Genomic DNA, 23316 nt, shown 5'->3' with positions numbered 1-23316 from the left:
TGTTCTGCTCAGCACACTGCATGCGTCTGTCTTCTGGAAATGTTTCTCTGTGGATATTTTTCTTGGTAACTTGTTATTGTTTGATACGAAATTCTCTTCCCCATCTGGAGTTGTATTTGCTTCGTTGCACTTCCTCGAATGTTGATTCTTCTGGCTGTCTCATTAGTGTCTCTCTTATCTTCAATTTTTTCAGGTGTGTTGTAGATTTTGGTTGTGTGTTTGTTTGGGGTTTTAAGTTTTCCTGAAAGCCTCACTCTACTTTTGGCTGTGTTTATCACGGCTCCCTACTGTGGTGCAGCAAGGTGGCAGCTGCACGGGCAATTTGCTGATTCCTGGACGCGGGGGCTGCTAGTGTCTTAGTGTGTCCTCAGCCATGACAGGTACTGATGCTGGTGATACGATCACTGCTCCCACTTGATGCTGAGATTTCTGTCACCTTTTGGTTGGCATGAGCAGAGGGGATGCTTTGCCTACCACATCCCAGCCAGAACCCCTTCAGATATCTGCACCTGCCTCCTGAAACTCGGCGCTGCCCCTAGATTACCTTTCTTTGGTTCTAAGAACCCTCTTCTTTGCCTGGTTGGACACTTAGATTGAAGGGGGAAGCCAATCCCATTTGCCTTCTGATTTTCACACATTCCTTTTAGTTTCCACTAAGAGCGCCCTCTCTAGTTTTCCAAAATATAAAAATTTAAGAGATACATTTTCTTAATTTTCTAGGAATTTGTATGGAGCCTGCAGTAGATGTATGTGATTCTCTTGATCCAAGAGACTTATTTATCAAACAGTATAATGAGGTAGTTAGATAAGATTGAGAGGTTCCCAGAGCAGAGACAATAGAAGCTGCAAAATTAGGATATGAACTATGTCCCATTAGTGATCCTAAGACTAGAAAGTTCTTGAATCCCATTTCTGTCAGGGGTTCATACACTATCCATTATTATAACGATGATTTGGTCACCATTTGGTAATGCTACTATTGTCCAGAAAACATTTTTATGCACAGTGCTCACAAGCTAAATCAATCCCATTGATTACAGTATGATAAATGATCCAGAAGCACAACTCCTGTATCTGATAATTGCCACTTTATCAAAGGAAGACATCTTTAAACAGCTCTAATAAGGATGTTACATGCTTTGCATGCAGAAACTTGAGAATTGCAAATGAGCCAGCAGTAGTCACCATTGTGGAAAGAGGTTGAATTAATTTGCTAACTGTTTGGGAGCCACAGGATGCAGCGGAAATTGCACACAAGAGGAGGAGAGGTGACAACTACGCTCACACTGTTCTTCCTTCCCCAGGCCCTCTGAAAAAGAGCAATGAACAGCATACCGCACACCTGTGGTCCTCCTGGCCGGCTCCCAACCCCACCAAGTGGAAACCTGAAGAGGTAAGGACTTCTTGACTAGTTTCTGACTGTGTTGGCGCCTGTGTGAGCCCTAGAGACTGCATGTCCCTAACTCTGGGCATTTGGCATCCTGCTTCTGCTGGGGCGAGTTGTGCCCCACGGTGTCCCCATGGGGTTGAGAAACTGCAGTATAAAGGTGATTTTACCTGAAGCTCCACATTTTTCTAGTAAACTTAAGAAGGTGAGCAAACCAGTTTTGTGTAAGCAAAGGCATAGTGCAGAAGGCACAAACGGCACTTTATTTTATTTTTTTATTTGACAGAGTTAGTGAGAGAGAGGCAGAGAGAAAGGTCTTCCTTCCATTGGTTCACCCCCCCCCCCCAAAAATGACTGCTATGGCCCGAGCTACGCCAATCCGAAGCCAGCAGCCAGGAGCTTCCTCCTGGTCTCCCGTGCGGGTGCAGGCGCCCAAGCACTTGGGCCATCCTCCAACTGCCCTCCCAGGCCACAGCAGAGAGCTGGACTGGAAGAGGAGCAGCCGGGACTAGAATCTGGTGCCCAGATGGGATGCCAGCACCGTAGCCAGAGGATTAACCAAGTGAGCCACAGCGCTGGCCCACAAACAGCACTTATTTTTAAGGTCAAACATGAGATGTGGAAGAAATGTTGGGATTGTGGAGAGATGACTTTAGACTCTGCAGCCACACCTTTCATGGTGTTGGTTTGATTCTCCTCTTATGTTTCTTGGGCAATTCAACAGCAAGTTTTGGGAAGCCACCTTTGTAGCAGCAGGTGGCATAAACAGACTCACCCTGTTCCCACCACACCTCTTCCCCTGCAGCTTGCCTCCCTATCTTACGGCTTCTGAAAAGGTAAAAACTACCTTTCCAAGCCGCCTTTGTAGCTCAGAGTCCTAAATTCTGCAGAGTTAACATACCCATTTGAGACTATCAGAAGTCAAGGACCAAGATGGTCTTCCTGATCCTCCCTGTGTCTGTGACAGCACCACGGGGCCCACACACTTGGCTAAGGGCCCTATATCTCTGCAAAGGCAGTGGACAGAGCATGGTTAAAGACCAAGTTCCCAGTATGGCACCAAAAGCCATTTCTGCCCACCTTCATGTGATAATTCTCTTTGCCATTTAGGAAATGCCCTCGGTCTCTGCACTTGGAACCATCCAGGCCAGGAGTCTCTTGTCAGGATACAAGACAGGGATGCTGAGGGTCTTTACCAGCAATGGGCCTCAAGCTGAAGAATACAGAGATTCCAGAGATGTCCAGGAGAAAAAAATAACTGAGAATGGGGCCCAAAAAAGGTAGGACCAGAGTGATGACACCAGGTTGTCTGGCCTGGCCAATTCCCAAGTCAGATGATACAGTAGGAGAGAAACAAGTCTGGAGGAAAATAATGCATTTGACCCTGAAAATGCTGTACTGGATTTTGAGACTAGAAGTTCAGAGTGCAGATACCAGGGAAACGAATGAAATACAGACCCAGAACTTGGGGAAGATATTTGGTCTTGGGAAGTGGACTTGAGAAACATAGCACATTTGTTGAAAGTACACGTCCCCTTGTTAGTACATGACCTGGCAGGCCTTTGGGTGCACACATTCCATATTCACTGGAAGTGAATGTTACCCAGTTCGCATCAGGAGTCTGAGTTGAGCTAGTTCTCAACTACATAGAATTTTTTTTATATAATGAAATAACACATGGTTGCAGAATTTAGGCAGTATCCAAGTCAGGGCCTTTCTCCACAAACCACTCTTTCCAAATTTAAGCTGTCAAATACTAAGGCCAGAACCTGAAAAGAGCAAAGCAAAGAAATGCAACGGAGAAAAATTCTGTGTTTGCAGGCACTGCTCTGTGCAGTTTTGCTATACTTACGGGGTAATACCATGTGTGGTCAGAGGGAGGGTGTGTGTGTTATCTATGCACTCTCAAGCAAGCCCCTCCAGTAACCTGGCTCTTTAGGGACAACCAATCTGTTAGTCAATCAGTCAATCCTTTAGCTGATCAAATGCTCATTAAACTTTGAGTCAAGTGCTTGGCCATAGTGGCCAAGGCCAGGCTCGACCACAGGAGAAGACCAAGTCCCACTAGAATTGGGGCAAGTCAGCTGTGGTTGTAGTGCTCTTCTTCCCCCTCTAAGTCCTGAAACCTCCAGAAGTAGGTCAAATGCTCCACAGGGGTTCTGACTCCAGCATTGGACTGTCCTTGGGGACTTTCCCATCCTCTTCCCTATAAATGCCATAGCCTCCCCCCAAACTCCTCCACCGGGTCTTTCTAATGAGCCATCTGAATAGAAGCAGTGCCCTTGTTTTGAAACACAATCCACACATGTCAAAGTTGGAAGCCACCACAGTACAAGGTAGCAGTCAGCAAGTTGATGGGTTTTTTATTGTTCATTTTCATTTTTGCTATGGAAAATTTTGAGCATATGAAAAAGCAGAGAAAATGGTATAACAAACCCTCATTTACCCATCACTTATGTCCAGTCCTTATTTTAAAAATTACTTTTACATAAATCTTATTGTGTATGAGCAGTCTTAAGAATCACGTTATGAGGCCGGTGTCGTGGCTCACTTGGTTAATCCTCCACCTGCGGCGCCGGCATCCCACGTGGGCGCCCGCTTCTAGTCCTGGCTGCTCCTCTTCCAAGCCAGCTCTCCGCTGTGGCCCGGGAGGGCAGTGGAGGATGGCCCTAGTGCTTGGGCCCTGCACCCACATGGGAGACCAGGAGGAAGCTCCTGGCTTCAGATTGGCATAGTTCTGGCTGTAGCGGCCATTTGGGGGGTGAACCAATGGAAGGAAGACCTTTGTCTCTCTCTCTCTATCTGTCAGATAATCAAATTCCAAAAAACACATTATGAAAAAAATTAGTGCATGGATTTTAAAGCTTTTTGCAGCCAAATAAACATATCTTTTACTTTTCCATGAATTTTTAAAGTACTGTTGTATATTTAAGGTCTGCTACATAATGTTATGGGACACATACCACATACAAATGTTTTGGTTACTTCAGTAGAACACACGAACAACTCCATCTTTTGGAGTTACCCACCTCTCCCCCTCCCATGGCAAGAGCTGCTACAATCTACACAGCAAAAATCCTGCATAAGAAAATTGCACAATACTTGTCACTCTAAACCATCCAGTGTATCTCTAGCTTCTAAGAACCTTTTTATTACAACCATAACCACAGTATCCCTATCACAGCAAGAGTGTAGTATCAAGAAATGTTGACAGTCATTTTACTGATTGGTGCTTTTTCTAGCAAAATGAGGAGTGCACCTGCCATCTTCCACTTCCTGCTCCCAGCGCAGAGTCGTTTGTTTCTACGGTAAAGCACCTGGATTCACAGCCAGGAATGAGCTCACTTAACACCCTCTACAGGAGCTCTGTCCAGGGATGCTTTGTATTCCCTCACTTGAGATTGTTTATTCCATTTAAAAGAAATTCTGGGCTGCTTTCATAGCTCTCAAGCTGGATGAAAATTAATTACAAGTTTGAAATTCCAGCCTTGATTTAAAGATCCCTCTAGGGTATTCATTATTTTATTTTTGCTGTGGATTTTAACTATTGGGTCCTTTACTTAAAAAGGCACCCTTGGGTTTTGTTTTCAACAGTGGCCCCCCCAAAGCAATTCCAAATACTGAAATATAGAACGAACACTATTCAGAACAGCTTGTTAGCAAAAGCCTCTTGCTGTCAAGCAGAGGAGGCAGCTGAAAAGCGAACTACCCAGTGGTCTCATCCACTCAACTGAAACATTTATTGAGCATCAACAACATGTGTACCTGGCGTTATGTAGAGGCTATGAAAAGAATGCCCAAATCAGATGCCACTCGTGGGCAATCGGAGGGGCTAACAGAGAAGCTCGGAGTGCGGTCAGAGCCTTCCCTCCCGCTGCAGGCGACTGAGCAGACTCCCAGAAGGGGCGCAGTGGGAACCACGTCCTGCAAGGCTGGCACTGGCTTGGGCAGAGAGAGGAGCAGGCACCAGCAAGGAGAACTGGAGAGCTGAGCAAGCCCGTCCACTGGCGCTGGGGGCAGAAGCAGCGTGGAGGACGGTGGACAGGGAGGCTGGCTAAGTGGACCATCTCAAGGGGGACAGGTTTTGGTGGAACGCAGAGCAATGATTCTAGGGGTCAAATACAAGTCCAAGGTCAGGGCATGCAGCACCCAGGGAAGGGAGGACAGATCTGGAGCCAGGGCAGCGGGGCAAGACTGACCTCGGCAAAGCCAGACTGTATGGGCAGGAACAGCCCTTGACTGTCCACCTGGCCCGAGACAGGCAGCCCTCAGCCTATGGACAGCACTTTTCTGGTCCTTTCTGTGGCCCGTAAACTACCTTCAGGGCCCTCCATTCAGTGCCACCTTCCTGGTGTCTGCTGGAGTAGACTTCTGTCCCAAATCACTAGTTATTGTTCTAGGCTGTTACCCAATGCATTTCCAACTCCCATCTGATTCTCTCCATTTTGTCTTCTTCTTTGAGCTTGACCACTGCCTGTTTGTCTCTGCCTGAAGTCCTCACTTCCTGAAGAACCAAAACCGTGGGATTAAATTTCAAAATCCAACTTCAGAATAGATTTGAAGTGAATTGTAATGAGATGATGGCACTTGGCTTGATAAAAGAGTAAGACCACTGGGTGGTCACTGCATGGCCAATTCATGGCCGCCAACCCTGTCGCTCTGGCTTCCTGTGCTACCCTCAGCTTCTACAGAGTGAAGTAAGAACTTAACATCATTATTCCCAATGAACAGGAAGGGAAATATTTTTCTTTCTTAATTAACTCAGTATGTAAGATAGAAGCCCTTGAGCCAAATCCTGACTCAGATTTCTTCTCCTTTAAAATTGTCTATTTGTGGTCTTTTTTCACTAAACTGAATAACTTGAATACATTTCACACAGCTTTTGTGATAGTTCTTTTGATTTTAAAAGCTTCTTCCAGGGCCGGCGCTGTGCTGTAGTGGGTAAAGCCACTGCCTGCAGTGCCAGCATCCCACCCATAGAAGCAACAGTTCAAGTCCTGGCTGCTCTACTTCCGATCCAGCTCTCTGCTGTGGGCTGGGAAAGCAGTGGAAGATGGCCCAAGTCCTTGGGCCCCTACACCAGTGTGGGAGACCTGGAGGAAGCTCCTGGCTCCTCGCTTCAGACTGGCCCAGCTCCAGCTATTGCAGGCTTTTGGTGAGTGAACCAGTGGATGAAAGACCTCTCTCTCTTTCTCTGCACCTGCCTCTGTAACTCTACCTTTTTCCCAGGGCAGGCATTTTTGGAGAGCAGATCAAGCTGTGAGACACCAGCATCCCAGTTGGTACCCATTTGTGTCCCAGATGCTTCACTTTTGACCCAGCTCCTTGCTTGTTTGCCTGTGAAACCAACAGAGGATGGCCCAAGTGCTCAGACCCTTGAACCCATGTGGGAGATCTGGAAGAAACTCCTGGCTCCCAGCTTCAGCCCAGCCCAGTCCAACCCTGGCAATTTGTGGACTTCCCCTCCCCCCCACTCTGTCTGTAATCTGCCTTTCAAATAATCAATCTTTTTTTAAAAAACTCTCCCTCAATATTAATATAGCTGGCCAAACTTAGTCATGGCTACTCTTTGTGTGATATGTCTTTTCCTCCTTTTACTTTCAAGTTATTTATAGCTTTCAGTTCAAATGTTTCCTATTATCAGCATATAGTTGATCTCTTTTTTAAATCTAGACTGACAATCACTACCTTTTCATTAAGTTAACTTATTCACATTTATTGTTATTGGTATAGTCGGGTTTGCCTATGACATTTTAGTTTTTTGCTTCTGTTTCTCTTTTACTGATTTCTTTTTCATTAAGAGTATTTTCTAAAGTAAAATTCTATGCCTTTAAAAATGTTCACTATATTTTTGAATTAGTGGTTCGAGAGATCCTCCTTCTTAGCAATTGCAGTGACAGACTAAAGAGGACTTCTGTGGGTCCAGCTTGAGTCACCCACCTGAGTCCACTGCTGTTTTGTGACTGGCCAGGCCTGGCTCTCATGCCAGCCTGCTGTTGGGGTCACCTTCACTCAAAGTGTACGTGGTGAGAATGAAAAGAGATTGTTCCCTAAAGAAATTGCCTGCTGTTTCTGGAAGGAAATTATTCTATGCAAGGATTAGGGCTGGCTTCAGGTAGCAGAAAAAAAATTTTTTTGACAGGCAGATTTAGACAGAGACAGACAGAGAGAAAGGTCTTCTTTCCGTTGGTTCACTCCCCAAATGGCCGCTACAGCCAGTGTGCTGTGGCCGGTATGCTGTGCCAATCTGAAGCCAGAAGCCAGGTGGTTCCTCCTGGTCTCCCATGGGGTGCAGGACCCAAGCACTTGGGCCATCCTCCACTGCCTTCCCAGGCCACAGCAGAGAGCTGGACTGGAAGAGGAGCAACCGGGACAGAATCCAGTGCCCCAACTGGGACTAGAACCCGGGGTGCTGGCGCTGCAGGTGGAGGATTAGCCTAGTGAGCCACGGTGCCAGCCAGGTAGCAGAAAAACAGCAGCAGCACAGTCCTGATTGGGGCGCACTTCTTCTAAGTTACATGCTGTGGGCTTACGCTCTTAAGGATAGCAGAGCCAAGGGGTCTCCAGGTTGTCTTGGGCCTTTCTCAGAGTCACAAGGATGGCTGCTGAACTCAGGCCACCACCTCCAAGTTCTAGGCCAGGAGGGAGAGTGGCACCTCCATCCAGAAATCACTGCCTCCCCAGAAATCCCTAGCTGATGTGCACATAGATGTCACTAGACATCTGTCATGTGCCCTCTCATTTTATGGGTAGCTGAGAACTGTAGTTTTTATGCGTCCATCCTCAGTAACACTCAGGGGATGATGCTAAGGGGAAAGACAGCAAATTAGACCACCAGCTGGTCCTGCCTTAGAGAAGATCTGACTGTGGACAAAGCAAGGCCCAAAGTGTGCCAGAGAGGCAGCTGCGCTCCTGCTACCTCTGTGGCTGCTGGCAGTGACTGGCCTACCATGGTCTCTTCCCTTCTCTGACTTCCCCTCCCCTTTCTCCTCGCCACCCCCAAGTAAATGACTTACACTTGAGTTCTTTTTCAGGTTCAGCTTCTGGGGGAACCCAAGCTGAGAGAGTTTGTATATACAGTTGTATAATTGAGAGTATGGGAAATGGGGGCAGCAGCTGGGTTAGCTGGTGTGGTGAGAGCCAGGCAGGCATTCAGGATCAGTGCGAAGACAGTTATCAGCACGGAAGGTAAACCTTGCTCTAGTGGGTTTCCGCCATCCTGTTACCAGGTGTTGGACCTCTGATGGCAGAGCCTTGCTTCCCACGTAGCTTCTCCATTTGAGTGATGCTATGTCAAGAGTCGCATTGACTCTTCGCCTGCTGCATAGCTTGTTCCCGCTTGTTAAGCTGTGTAGGTTTAAGGCTTCCCTGTTCTGTTTCCTTCATGGACCTGATGGGGGCTCAGCCAGAGTATTTCTCAGGCCAGCTCCCATCCTGAATTGGTGAACCTCAATTTGCTGGTTTGGAACATTCCACGTGATCGAGCCAGAGACCCCAGGAGGAAGGCAGACCAGGAGAGGTGCTAAGAGGTGCCTTGAAAGTAGGAGGCAAAGTGAATATCACTACTCCAGACAGGAAGCTGAGCTTAGAAGTTAGCCGACTACACCAAGAGGCATTCAAGGTAGAAGTGGCAGAATCATCTTTTAATTAGTAAATATAAATTTTTCTACCTTTTGAAGGAAACCTCTGTGTGTGTACATGAAGAAAATTTTATGCATTAGGATGATCTTCAAAAAGTTCATGGAAATGCATATTATGAAGAAACTATACCTGGATTTCAATTTTTTTAACACCACAGGCCTAGGCTTCAATTCCATTTTACTATGATTTTTCTGAAATGTGCCTGTATCTGAGTCTTGGTGAGTAAACTTTGATAACACTATGTTTGACACAGGGGATGTTAACACTTGGTTATTACAGTCTCACGCAAATGTTTTTTTTTTTTTTTTACCACTTAAAAATCAATCAGGGCAGATGTTCAGCCCAGCAGTTAAAGTGCTTACATCCCATATATGAGTATCTGGATTGAAATCCCAGCTCTGGCTCCTGACTGCAGCTTCCTGCTAATGGGAAGGCTCAAGTACGTGGGGTCCCTGCCATCCATGTGGGAGACCTGGATTGGATTTCTGGTTTCCAGCTTCAGCCTGGTCCAGTTTCTCCTGCGGTGGGCATCTGGAGAGTGAACCAGCAGATGGGAGTACTCTGTGTGTGTGTGAATTGTGTGTGCATTACTCCGTATCTCTCAAGTTAATAACATTAACAACAGACAAACCAGAGACCCAGAGCTGTTAAGGGGCAGAAATTAAACAGTCCTGGGTGTATAGGTTCCTGTCCCAGGCTCTCTCCACCAGACCACAAGCCCCATTCTTAGAATCCTTGGGTGTCAGCTTTCCTGGCTGATAATGATGAGCTAAGCCTGCTTTATCTCCAATCACAAAGCCTTCCAAAGTATAAAATTGCATGGGAATAGAAGCCTTGGACAATGACAGCAACAGGATGGTGAGAAACACTCACTGTGGCACGAGAAAATGTTCCTTGTCTTTCCCTGGTGTGTGGTCAACTCTTGGAGGCCACTGCATGGGTGGATACTTTGTGATGGGTCTCCAGCCCCATGCAATGTGGGAGAAGCCTGTCAGTGTGCAGACTACAGGGACTGCAGCTCCTCCAAAGCAAAATCAATGTTCACATCAACCACTAACCTACAAACAGCTGTTGTCCCGGGATTGCAAGATAGTAAAACTGAATCTGTGATAAGAAGCAGGCTTATCACCAGAACCTCACGTCCAAGGGTGAGGCTGAAGATGGAAACCCCAGGCTGGGTTATCACTCCCCCACTCTATAGTCCCCTGGGTTTCTTCACTAAAGATCAAGCACCTGTGACAACAGCCATTACCCAGGAAACCAAGGGCCCCAGCCTGGTTTCACCTGGTGCCAGCGTGCACTGAGCCCATGCCTGACAACACTCCTTCCACTCTCTGCAGCCTTCCCCTCCACATCCAGACAGGACGGCTTGTCCATCCCAGACCCCAGCGATAGAAACCCTCTGTGCTGTCGAGACACCCTCAGGGCTAGGCCGCTTGTCACTGCAGCCTTCATCAGAGCCATCTGCCACTCTGGAACGTCAGCCCTGCCTCCACCGTCCCTCGAGGAGCCATCTGCGACTCCTGGGAGGCAGCCATGGGTATTCTAAGTGTGACATGCGCCACCAGGAAATTAATTCAGGAAACATGACATACTGGGTTTTCTTCTTAAGGAGCTCCACGAGTCACATTAGCATACTAGAGGTCCTGAGAAGACCTCACTTTCATGAGAACCAGCTTTCCCAGACTGACCTGAGCACAGGGCTCAGTGTTTTGCATAGAAGTCTTGTTAATCCTCCCCGGTGCTAGTCTTTGCCTCCAGAGTCTCTAAGCGGTCACCATGAGGTTAGAAGATGGTTCCCTCTGTAGGTTTTAGTAGATGGCTGGGGGACAGGAGGCTATATATATATATATATATATATATATATATCCCTGATGCTCCCAGGGGGATTCTCAATCCAAGCCAGGACAAAACAGACTACTCATTGCCTGGTGACCACTCCTCCTGGCTCACCAGGACAGGTAGGCCCACATTTGATTACCAAGCACAACTATTAATAACCCATGTGGGTGCAGGGGCCAAAGCACTTGGGCCATCTTCTGCTTTCCCAGGCCATAGCAGAGAGCTGGATTGGAAGTGGAATGGCCAGGACTCAAACTGGCATCCATATGGGATGCTGGGACTACAGAGTGGTGTTTTAACATGCTGTGCCACACTGCTGGCCCTGTAAATTCATATATTATAAATAATTATTATAAATACTATATATATTATTTGACAGGCGGAGTTAGTGAGAGAGAGAAAGGCCCTCCTTCCATTGGTTCACCCCCAAAATGGCTGCCACAGCCAGCACACTGCACTGATCGGAAGCCAAGAGACAGGTGCCCCCTCCCGGTCTCCCATGCGGGTGCAGGTGCCCAAGCACTTGGGCCATCCTCCACTGCCCTCCCGGGCCAGAGCAGAGAGCTGGACTAGAAGAGGAGCAGCCAGGACTGGAACCCGGCGCCCATATGGGATGCTGGTGCTGCAGGGGGAGAAATAACCAAGTGAGCCATAGCACCCCCCCCCATAAATATATTTTTTAAAAAGTCTGTACCAGCTGTGCTAAGGAGGAAAACTGCAGCTACTGAGCACAGTGGTTGGAGGGCAGGAGTGCAGGTCTGAGTCTGGGGTTAGGGCAGCTGGGATTGGGCTGAGAATTCCCAAGGCTGGACAATAGCTGGAGGCAGAGTTAGGAATGAGTGAGGCTCCATGGCGAGGGGGTGGCACTGGAGCCAGGCTTTCAAAGACTGGATGGGCCTGTGAAGCTGAAGGGAGGGGAAGGGGTGTCCCACGTGGTGGGGGGGGGGCAGCACACAGGAGACGCTGTACTGATTTTTTGTGGGCACAGTAACAAACACAGTGGTTTAAACAACACACACTTATAATTATGGAAGCTGGAAGTCTGAAATGGGTGTCATTGCCTCAAAAGCAAAGTTCTGGCAGGGCCACACTCCTTTGTGGAAGTTCTAGAACGCATTTCCTTAGCTCGTTTAGCTTCCAGAAGCTACCCCTGTGCCTCGGCTCATGGCTGGCCCCTCCCACATCAAAGCTGGCAACATTCAGTGGACTCCCATCTCCCTCCTTCAATTACAAGGACCCCTGGAGTCACGCTGGGGACCCTCCACTTAATCCCATCCCTAAAATTCTTTTGGCCATGGAAAGTAACACAGGCACAGGTTCCCGGGACTGGGGAGTGGGCACCTTTGAGGGGGATACTATTTTGTCTGCTGCAGGTACCTGCAAATCAGAGAGAGTGAGTAGTTTTCTGACCTGGATTGGAAGAAAGGGATGAGGGAAGCAGAGGACAGGTTGGAGACGCTTCCTGGATTCTCTTGAGATCATCTGAGTGACGATGGACTGCATCCTTTGCTTGGCCCATGAGTGGGTCTGGGTAGCACTATGGTGCCCATCCTGCCCCTCTAATACCACTAATCTTTTTCTTGGCCCATGAGTGGGTCTGGGTAGCATTATGGTGCCCATCCTGCCCCTCTACCACCACTCAGATGCAACCTCTGGCCCAGAGTTACAGAGCACCCACTCCAGGCTCACTGGGAACACCACCCTTGCTCTACGGCCCTTGGAGGAGCACTGGCTGGAGAGGTCTCGACAGCACTGAGGGTTTCTATCGCCAAGTGACTTCCGGGATAGGGACAGTCTTTCCCAGGGTCTCCATCTCTTGGATTCTGCAATGTCCATCCCCATGTGAATGCTCAGTAAATCGGAGCACAAGAAGCAGCAGAGAGTTCTAATTCACAAACCTCCTAACAACCACTGGGCCAGCCTTCCAGAAGAACAGTGATGTGACCTCGGCAGCATCCGGGGAGCCAGCTTCAGCGCAGAAGCCAAAGCCTACAATTACTCCAGGCGGGGGTGCTCGAAGGGATGATTAAGGCATGAATGACAAGAAAAGCAGCGATCCCTTTGTTTTTATGCTCATTATGCCTCTTTTTGATGACCGTACCAAAAAATGCCTTTCAGACAATTAGCTTAATTAGCAGATTACATTTTCATTCTGGGCCCCAAGCCATGTGCCCAGCAGATGATCATCACTGGGTGAGGATGCTCTGGCCCTGCCAGCTTCCTCCTCCCACCCACCTCCATGTCCAGGACCACGGCTCCTGGGGATGGCCTTGGCCTTGGCACCTCCTCCTGCAGCCTCTGGCTCATTTTGGTCATGGGGCCAGCTCTGCTTGGGCAATCATAGCTCCTCAAGGCCACAGTCCATTTTTCTGGGGGAGAAAAGGTGCTAGACACAAGGAAACTAATCTTCTTGGTCTGAGAAATCAAACTCTGTATCATCTGGCTCTAGCCTATGCTCCAGGTCCATCCACCCTTCCATGTCTCTGGACTGCCTTCTCTTCTCTCACCCCATTTGTGCATTCCAGATCTTGCCTCTTCCACGGGGTCCCTGCACCTCTGCACAGAGCCTTTCCAGCTTCGTTTCGGGGCCCTTGTCTGCTCTTATGTCATGATCTTCATCACTTTAAAACTGTTTTAGGCCAGCGCCACGGCTCACTAGGCTAATCCTCCGCCTGCGGCGCCGGCGCACCGGGTTCTAGTCCCGGTCGGGGTGCCAGATTCTGTCCCGGTTGCTCCTCTTCCAGGCCAGCTCTCTGCTGTGGCCCGGGAGTGCAGTGGAGGATGGCCCAAGTGCTTGGGCCCTGCACCCCATGGGAGACCGGGAGAAGCACCTTGCTCCTGGCTTTGGATCAGCGCAGTGCGCTGCCCACAGTTAGCCGGCTACAGCAGCCATTGAGGGGGTGGGGGTGAACCAACGGAAAAGGAAGACCTTTCCCTCTATCTCTCTCTCTCACTGTCCACTCTGCCTGTCAGAAAAAAAAAAAAAAAACTTTTGATTTTAAAATCAATACAGGGAGCCGGCGCCATGGCTCACTAGGCTAATCCTCCACCTTGCAGCACCAGCACACCGGGTTCTAGTCCCGGTCGGGGCACCGGATTCTGTCCTGGTTGCCCCTCTTCCAGGCCAGCTCTCTGCTGTGGCCCAGGAGTACAGTGGAGGATGGCCCGAGTCCTTGGGCCCTGCACCCCATGGGAGACCAGGAGAAGTACCTGGCTCCTGCCATTGGATCAGCAGCGGTGTGCTGGCCGCAGCATGCCGGCCGCGGTGGCCATTGGAGGGTGAACCAACGGCAAAGGAAGACCTTTCTGTCTGTCTCTCTCACTGTCCACTCTGCCTGTCAGGAAAAAAAAAAAAAAAAAAAACTTCTGATTTTAAAATCAATACAGGGAAGGGTGTTGTGGCGCTGAGGGTTAAGCCACCACTGGGGATGCCTGCATCCCATAACAGACTGCCTAGCATAGAGTCTTGCTTCTACTTTTGATCCAGCTGCCTGCCAATGTGCTGGGAGGCAGCAGATAATGCCCCAAGCACCAGGGTTCCTGGCACCCATGAGGTTCTAGGCCCAGCCAGGGCCTTGATGAGACAGGCTACATTTATATGAGCCCTAAGGTCTGGAAGTAACTCTGCTTTCTCTCTCCCTCAAGAGAGCCTGGTGTTCACATGAATGAGCTGGGCTTAGTATTCACAGGATGCAGTCTCAAAGAATAATGTTGAGTGGAAGGACAAGTTACAAAAGGCAACAGAGGGCAATGTTATCTATTGAAGACTCACAGAACAACATACTGCTCACAGGAGGGCACTCGGCACAGGACAAGCATTTGCGGGCAGCTCTGGGGAGGCAGGGAGGTAGTGCAATGCACCATCAAGGTTGTTATTTATCCTGATCTTTTATTCCCCTCCAGTGGTGGCCAAGTGTGGAAACAAGAAAGGGTAAAGTATACAAAATGTTGGAATGATTTTAGTACTTAAAAATCTCAGGGCAGAAGAGAAATGACTCCCAAGGAGAGGGTCTGGTTTTACCTGTAACTTATTTCTACCTGTTTCTTCTGCTTTTGAGGATCTGAATAAGTATTTCATAATATTAGCATTTATTAAGTACTGATAGAGATGTTTGTTATATGTTCTGTATAGTTTTCTCTTTTCTAAAACATGCTATTAGTTTATATATGTGAAAGGCAGAGTGGCAGAGAAGGGGGGAAGAGACAGAGAGGAGAGAGAGGTCGTCCAGCTGCTGGTTCAGTACCTAAATGCCTGCAACAGCCAGGACTAGGCTAGGCTGAAGCCAGGGTCCAGGAATTCCATCCAGTGGTGCTCTACACTGGGCTCCAAGCCATGGGCTGTCCTTACCCTGCCTTACACTCACTTGGGCCCTTGTGCCTCAGTCTCACATTTGTGGTGAATGGGACAGAGATCCTGGAGAACTAGCACCTTCCATGTAGCTCTGCTCATGTCTGTAATTAGTAAACTGCTGTAAAAACAGCTTGTTGCATCTTCACTCATCATATGAGCCAGGCTTTAGCCTTGACCTTGCCTTGTCATGTGAGAGAGCTAGAAAGAAGGATCAGCCAGACATTCCCACCTCCCAAAGTGATGTACTGTGAAGCATATAGCACAGTCTAGCCAAAAAAATAGATATATATCCACTTCAACAGGTTGGTGTGACACAAACATTACATGAAAGGGCAAAGGAGGTCATGCTAGATTAAAACAGATATAAGAACATCACCATATGCAATGTCAGATTCTCTATTTCAAACTGGTTTGCACAAACCAGCTGTGAAGGTCATGGACAAAGGACGTGTGGCTGTGATGACTTGGTGGCTTAGAAGTCAGCCCCTGAAATACTACAAGGCATTGGTGCAGGCAAAGAGTTCTTGGACAGGGGCCAGCGCTGTGGCGCAGTAGGTTAACACCCTGGCCTGAAGCACTGGCATCCCATATGGGCGCCGGTTCTAGTCCCAGCTGCTCCTCTTCCAATCCAGCTCTCTGCTGTGGCCTGGGAAAGCAGTGGAAGATGGCCCAAGTTCTTGGGCCCCTGCACCCACATGGGAGACCTTGAAGAAGCTCCTGACTCCTGGCTTCGGATCGGTGCAGCTCCGGCCGTTGCGGCCATCTGGGGAGTGAACCAATGGAAGGAAGACCTCTCTCTGTCTCTACCTCTCTCTGTAACTCTGCCTTTCAAATAAATAAAATCTTAAAAAAAAGTTCTTGGACAAGACTCTAGGGGCACAGGCAATCAAAGCCAAAATTGACAAATGGCATTACAACTAACTGAGAAGCTTCTGTACTGCAAAAGAAACACTCAGCAAAGTGAAGAGGCAACTGATAGAACGTGAGAAATTATTTGCCAACTATGCAATTGATAAAGGATCAATAAATAGAATATAGAAAGAGATCATGAAACTCAACAACAACAAAACAAGCGACCCAGTTAAGAAATGAGCAAAACTTAAACAGGCATTTTTCAAAGAGAAAATCCAAATGGCCAACAGACACATGAAAAAGTGCTCAGGCTCACTAGCTATCAGGGAAATGCAAATCAAAACCAAAGTGAGGCTTCACCTCACGCCAGTTAGAATGGCTTTCATACAGCAATCAACAAACAACACATGCTAGTGAGGATGTGGGGAAAAAGGTACCCTAATTTACTTTTAGTAGGAATGTAAATTGGTAAAGCCACTATGGAAGACAGTATGGAGATACCTCAGAAATCTGAATATACACCTATCATGTGAACCAGCCACCCTACTGGGAATTTACCAAAGGAAAATGATAGAGTTATCTGTACCCCCATGTTTATTGCAGCTCAATTCACAAGAGCTAAGACATGGAATCAACCCAAATGCCCATCAACTGAAGACTGGATAAAGAAATTATGGGATATGTAACCATGGAGTACTACAGAGCAGTTAGAAAAATGAAATCTGGTCATTTTTAACAAAATATATGAAACTGGAAAACACCATACTTAGTGAAATAAGCCAGTCCCAAAGGGACAAATACCATATCTTCTCCCTGACCTGCAATAACTCAGAGCACCTAAAACACAATCTGTTGAAGTGAAATTGACACTTAGAGAAGCAATGGCTTTGAACAGCCTTTGTCTCGACTGTTGAAGTTTTCTTTTAATTGTACTATTTGTTGAACTCTTACATCTATAACCGATTCTGTTAAACCATTAATTGAAAGTAGATCTTATAAAAAGTAAGAGTAGGAATAGAAGAGGGAGGAGGAAGAGGTGTGGGAGGGCAGATACAATGGGAAGAATCACCATGTTCCTAAAGTTGTAATTATGAAATGTATGAAACTTTTCCTTAAATAAAAAGTTTTATGAGGAAAAAAAAAAAAGTCCATCCTTTCCTGCCAGCTGTTCGCTGTTCACTCTCTAAGCCTGGGGCTGAAGCTCTGGTTGCCTCAATGACCCCATCAGATGCCCCCTACATACCAGGGGAATAGCTCGCTGCCCACCCAATCCCCTCCCAGAATCCCTAAGCTTCTAACATTAGTTGATTATTCAGTGAGCAATCTTGTCCCTAAAGACTAATAACAGCAAATATAGATGCTCCCTAAGGCACATGGGCCCCTAGGACGCCAATGTTCAATGCCACAAGTTCCTTCTGAGTGCCAGGAAGGATCCTACAGATCCTGCCCCAGAGAAGCATGGGGTGGGAGGGGGAGGCAATAAGTGGGCAGACATGGACAGTTTCGATACAGTGAAGCTGGTGTCAGAGGACAGGCGCCCAGCTCAACCGAGATTGGAGACGGGGGCAGGGGTGGGTGGGGGGAAGAGTCTGGGCCAGGGCATGTACCAGGCACAGAGAGGTGAAAGACGGGACATCCGTGTGTGGGAAGGAATCAGGTGCACTGTGTAGTATTTCCACAGATGAGGGGCCCTTAGGGATCCCTGCTCTCCCCACGTAGGACGTGAGGTCTTTCTTGATGCAGGGTTACCAGGGTGCTGCTGGACGCGGCATGGGGATGTCTCTGAACTATTTTGTCCTGCAAAGCACAGTGTTCAAGACAGGGTCAGTTATGACAGTACCTCTGTCTCATGTAGAAATATGAACTCGGGAGCATATTTGGCACAGCAGGTAAGATGAGGCGTGCGTCCTTACCAGACTGCCTGGGATCCATAGTTAGTTCCCGACTCCAGCTTCAGATGCTGGCTCAGGCAGCTGGGTCCTTGCCACCCATGTGGGAAACCCAGGTTATGTGACCAATCACCCTCAGTTGGCCTGGCTGTTTGGGGCATTTGAGGAGTGACCTGGTGGATGGGAGCTCTTTGTAAAATTTTTATTAATTTTAAAGGCAGAGAGAGGAAAATACAAATAAAAATAATTTTCGTTACAAAAGTAAAACATATTACATAATATTTGGGAAATGTGGGGAAGTAAAAAAGCAGCAGCAGTATAAAGAAAGAATAAAAATCACCTACAGTCCCAGGCGAGAGTTAACAGTGGCTAGTATTCTATGACTCTTGTAAAGGGTCAGGCGTGCAGAACCCTAAGAGCTCACAGGAACCCTCCGAGGGCAGTCCTCCTATTTTTGCAATTCAGTAGATGGCCAAAAAAGCTACAAGTTTGCACAGGGCCACTCACTAGCCTAGGGGAGACCCCACACCCCAACAGAGGCAGCTGGGGTTCCAGAACTCTCTTTCGTCACCAGTAGGATGTTTTAGTTCACAGCTAGGTGAACTAGGTGCTAAGGAACCCTGGGTGCTGCAGTAAACCTATGAGGCATTTTAAGCGTCCTACAGACATACAACATCCTACAGACATACAACGTCCATCACATACAGCCTTAACCACTGCTGTTCCGTTATTTGTACCCACTTATTCAGTAAACGACAGGGCTAGCTTTCTATTTGCTAGTGTTGGTGCCCAGGGAATGTCTAGGGCCTCTGTGAAAGAATTACTAAGACCTAAAGCTTCCGTGAACCAGGAAAGCTTGGGACACCGTGGCTTATGGTGCTATACGGAGGTACATTCTGCATTCTTTTTCACTTTACAAAACTGGACTCATGACGAGTGTACAGATTTATCACCTGCACGTTCCTTTCACAATCTTGAGACTACTTTTACACGAGACTACATGCTTTTTCTTTAGCTGATATTCCACTGTTGGGCAGATATGTTTTTTCAGATTTCTCTCTTTAGAACAATGCTGCCTGAAGATTTTTGTAAATAAAAGCATCACACTTCTGAGCCAAAGGCTTTGTCTGTTTAAGACTCCTGGTGTTGCCAAACTACTTTCTAAACAAGTCCTCCCCAACTGCCTTCCAACCAAATGCATCCAGATAGCAAATTCACTGTACCTCTGCCCCACCTGCGAATTATTTTTAAAATATGTGATATTTAATAGATTTCAAATGCTTTCTCTTTATCGTTGTAATGTATTTCTTCAATGGCTAATGAGTCCGGAAACTGTTTCATTAGTGGTTCTTTTCGCGAATTGCTTACTCACAATTTTGCTCACTCCCCTCTCAGAAAAGTGCATCTATTTCTTAGTGATTTGCAAAGCCTCCAACCAATTTTAATGAAAAGTTTAAATCCCAGCTGCAGCTGTCAGGAGTGCTGATGGCTGCAGTTCTCTGCAGACCTAATTGTTTTAATAAGTTCCTCTAATAACGCGGAGGCTAATGAAGGTGCAGCTCTGATTGATGGGGCTCAGAAAAGCTATATAATTAGAAATTTCCTCTCCCAAGCAAAAGAGCCAACTATATTTATCATTTCAAGTTCCCACTTTTATCCTCTTTTGAAAAATGCACGTGTGTGTATTTCAGTGGTCTCGGCAGGGTGCTGGGGAAGACGTTAGCTCTGCGTCTGCTAGTTATGTAACTCCCCAATTAATCCGCGGTCTTACTTCCTCCTTTAGGCTTCCTCTCTCCTCTCCAAAGTGGAAGAAGCTTCAGATCTCTCTGGTTCATTTCTCCCTCAGCTGCCTCCGAAACCAGGAGTGAGCGTGTCACCTAGCAACCAGGGCTCTGCTTCTGGAAACACAAGCCCCAGGACTGGCCAAGAGAGGAAAATCTCCAGTGGGAATCAAAAGTTTTATCTTTGAACTAGAGTGCAGCCAAGCGTACAGCACCTAATGAGACGCGGTGGCCAGGGCTGTCCTCCCAGACGGACTCCCAGCTCTCGGAGGCCCAGAGGCGGGGCCGAGTGGGGGAACAGCTTCAAGGGCAGCCTACACAGAAGCTCCGTGCTTTCCACTTGGACCTGGTCTGACTCCCCCGCTCCTCAACTCCTGTGTTAGCTGGTCTCTTGGGTCCTTACTGCTTCTTGTAGGTCAGGACTGAGAAGTCACAAGGCTCAAGACTTTACTCAAGGGTTTGGGCAAGCAGATGCCGGACTCCCAGGAAGTCTTGCTCACTTGGACCTGAGCAGGAGCATGCAAAACCACACAAGGGGCTCCCACGCCATGAGGCTGGGGAGGACATGAATGCGTGCAGGTGTTCTGCGTCCACCGATCAGCAGCAGATAAGTGACCCCAAGACGGGAGAAGCTGGAGTCACTGAGATTCTGAGACTGGCTGCCCTCAAGCATCGGGTTCCATTGGCAAATCTGCTCCTACTACACAGTGACAGCATCTTGCCTGGAAACAACACACAATGCACACGCACACACGTGCACGTACACACACACACACACACTCCTCGTGGACTTCTTTGCTTTTCTTTCCCTTTCTCCATGGGACTCGCTGTGCCAATAGAATATCCCCAAGAATGTCCCAAGTACAGGCCTCACATGCTCTGTGGTGTCGCTTGCTCTCTTGCCCTCAGTCACAAAAAGGCAAGCCCCCCAGGTAGCTACCAGCTCCCAGAAGAACAGAGATGTACTTTGCAGACAGAAACTTAACCATGGCTCACAGTAGAGCTGTCTCCAGCCAACACCCAGGCCTGTGAATGAGCAAAGTACGTGTTTGCTGTTGTGAGCCCCCTGCGTCGGGGGCCTTTGGCAAAGCAGCTTTAACCATGGCAATACCTGACCAATGCCCTGCTCACTTCCCCCGGCCACAGCTTCCTCCTGGGTGTGCTGGTCCTGTTCTTGCCCAAGGCCAGGTGGGCCAACTTTTCCTTCAGTTTGATGGGCCCTGCCGTATCTTTCTAATAAACCCCTCTCTGCGCTGAAGTCAGCTGGTACTGAGTTCTGTGGCTGTCACTCCAAGCACTGCTTGTCACGTTTGTCTACCAGACCTCCTTTCAGAACTGCCCACTCCTTGGGGTGAATCCAGAGGCTTCCATGGGTGAGCTGAGTGACCGCGTCTCGCCTTTTCCGGCCTTCTCCCCTTCTCCTCAGCTAGCCTCTGCAGCATCCTACTGAGACTCCTTGTGCCCTGCAGGGGTTCCCCATGTCCCTCCCTGGGAGACTTTGTACACATCTGCTTTGCCTTTGTCACCTACCACCCTCTCTCCATCTGCCACTGCTGAAGTCCTGTGCCCCTTTCAAACAGCACCTCCTCCAGGAACCCCTCCTGATTTTGCCCTGGGATGCCCTCTCTCCAGTTCTCTCTTCAGTGCCAGAAGCAGAGGTCCCTAGTCTGGATGGTGCTCATCTTCCCCTCCAGAATGGCTGTAGGTTACTCCCTTACAAGAAGGGAACTCATAAGGCCCATCACTCAAGGGAGGCAGAGAAGACCCACATCTTTTTGGATCATACTCATCCCTTAGCAAGGGCATCTCCTGGTAAGAGTCGAGGGCTCTGTATTGCCTACTTTTGTGTCTGTAGTACCAAACTCAAGAAACAAAGGTGTACTCTAAAGTTGCTGGTTATTTGAATAAACAAATGTCCATCTCTTCTAAAGTCTTGGCCCAAAAATACATGAGACATGTGTGATTAGCCATCTGAGACAGGACAAGGCCATCCTCTACACGCCCTTTCCAAGGCTGAAGTTAGGTCCCTGGTAAGCCACAGACCAAACAGTATTGGCAAACATGCAAATGAAGGAGCCAACACTTTGGGAATTAACTCAGGGATGCCTACTGCAACTGATGGGACCTGTTGGCCCTGCTCACAGGTTCAGTCCACGTAACTCATAACACGTAACTGAGGTCCCTGAAGATCACACAGAGAAAACTGGGCATCAGACCCCCAGGGGAGGGCAACTGCTGCCATGGTTAAGATGCTGCTTGGGATGCCTGTGTCCTGTATCAGAGTGCCGAGTTTGAGTCCTGTTTCCTTTGATTCATGATCCAGCTTCCTGCTAACGCACACCCTGGGAGGCAGCAGATGATGGCTCAAGTACTTGGGTCTCTATGACCCATATGGGAAACTCATCCAGCCCGGAATGCTGCAGGCATTTGGGGAGTCAATCATCAGATGGACGATTCTCATTCATTCTCTCCCTCCCCCTCTCCCTATCCCTTCTCATTCGCATTCTCTCTCTCCCTCGTGAAATGAAAACAACAAAAATTACTGAGAAATCAGACCTCCAGACTGTTAGTTTTCCATCACTTACAAGGAGTAGAAATTTTGTGGCCCCGCAAGCTGAGTTTTCCCCCAGGTCTTCCTCCACAGCCTGTTGGTGGGGAGGGCAACACCATTGTAGTGCCAACCTCCACAACCACAAAGACTGCTAGGCTATGCCCAAGATTTTCTTAAAATAATAGTGCTGCCTGCCTCCGTGGGCTGGCCAGCTGTCTCAGTACAATCACTGCCTGAATTACAATTTCCTGCTCTTTATTTATGGAGTGAATTGGTATCACACTCACTGATCACCTGTGTCCACCTCTGCCAGGTAGCCAGGACTTCATCAGGCAGGGGAGAGACCCAGAGTGAATGAAACCACGGGAGTACCATGGGATGGAACAGCCAAGGCTTCTGCAGCCAGAAAGTCCGAGTTCAAATCCTGGCTCTGCCATTTGCTGGCCTGGTGGCCTCTGTTTTCTCATCTGTAAAATGGGAGTGAGAATAGCCCCACTCAGAGAGGTGGCCCGAGGCCCACACTGTGTCTGACACATAGAGATGGTCAGTAGGAGTTAAAGGCTGTCTGAGGTAGGGCTCCCCCAAAAGCAGAGCCTGAGACAAGGAGTTGATTTGGGAGGTGACTCTAGGAGACACCAGCGTTAGGAGTGGAGAGGTGAGTCATGGAGGGAAGGCAGAGATGGAGGGCGCGCAGAAGCGTAGGCTGCCTCTGAGCAGCTGGAACTCAGTCCCACTGCGCATCTCTGGGAGACAGCGTGGGGCAGGACCAGGGGTTGTCCCCTGGAAAAAGTGAGGAAGTGGGCGTATTTCCCCACCACAGCTCCCACCCCATAACCAGGAGGGATGCTACAGGCAGGGCTTCACTTCCCAGCATGGTTTCCCCCTCACACCAGCTCAGAGAGGCATTTTTCAGGCAGCAAGTCACAGCTGCTTGTAACTCGGTGTCAAGCGGACCCCATGCATGGGAATGGTCAGGGTGAGTCACACACAACACCTGGTACTAGGGCCCCAGCTCATAGAAG

General features: G+C 48.3%; 2 long non-coding RNA genes across 16 annotated transcripts in view; one reads left to right on the top strand and one right to left on the bottom strand.

The window, feature by feature from the left end:
• LOC103349148 (uncharacterized) overlaps window positions 1-21001 on the top strand; it is a 74991-nt gene extending 53990 nt beyond the window's left edge. For 4 of the 12 annotated variants that reach the window (XR_016214913.1, XR_016214920.1, XR_016214912.1 and 1 more), the window contains exons 4-7: window positions 1305-1393; window positions 5850-6084; window positions 6297-6542; window positions 19746-21001. This is a non-coding gene — a long non-coding RNA (uncharacterized LOC103349148). Of the gene's footprint in view, window positions 1-1304; window positions 1394-2497; window positions 2668-5849; window positions 6085-6296; window positions 6543-6616; window positions 7109-9066; window positions 9247-9356; window positions 11749-19745 lie in introns of those variants that run through there. The other 8 variants (XR_011379269.2, XR_016214916.1, XR_016214917.1 and 5 more) reach the window with 8 other exon arrangements.
• LOC149124399 (uncharacterized) overlaps window positions 1-23316 on the bottom strand; it is a 51946-nt gene that overhangs the window by 5339 nt on the left and 23291 nt on the right. The window contains exon 4 of one of the 4 annotated variants that reach the window (XR_016214903.1): window positions 2677-4189. The exons of the other annotated variants lie outside the window; for them this stretch is intronic. This is a non-coding gene — a long non-coding RNA (uncharacterized LOC149124399). Of the gene's footprint in view, window positions 1-2676; window positions 4190-23316 lie in introns of those variants that run through there. 4 annotated transcript variants of the gene reach the window in all.

Source organism: Oryctolagus cuniculus, chromosome 10 (genome assembly GCF_051225735.1).
Source record: "Oryctolagus cuniculus isolate XC-2025 breed Fujian yellow rabbit chromosome 10, ASM5122573v1, whole genome shotgun sequence".
NCBI lineage: Eukaryota > Metazoa > Chordata > Mammalia > Lagomorpha > Leporidae > Oryctolagus > Oryctolagus cuniculus.
This window is presented reverse-complemented; position numbering and strand designations above follow the sequence as displayed.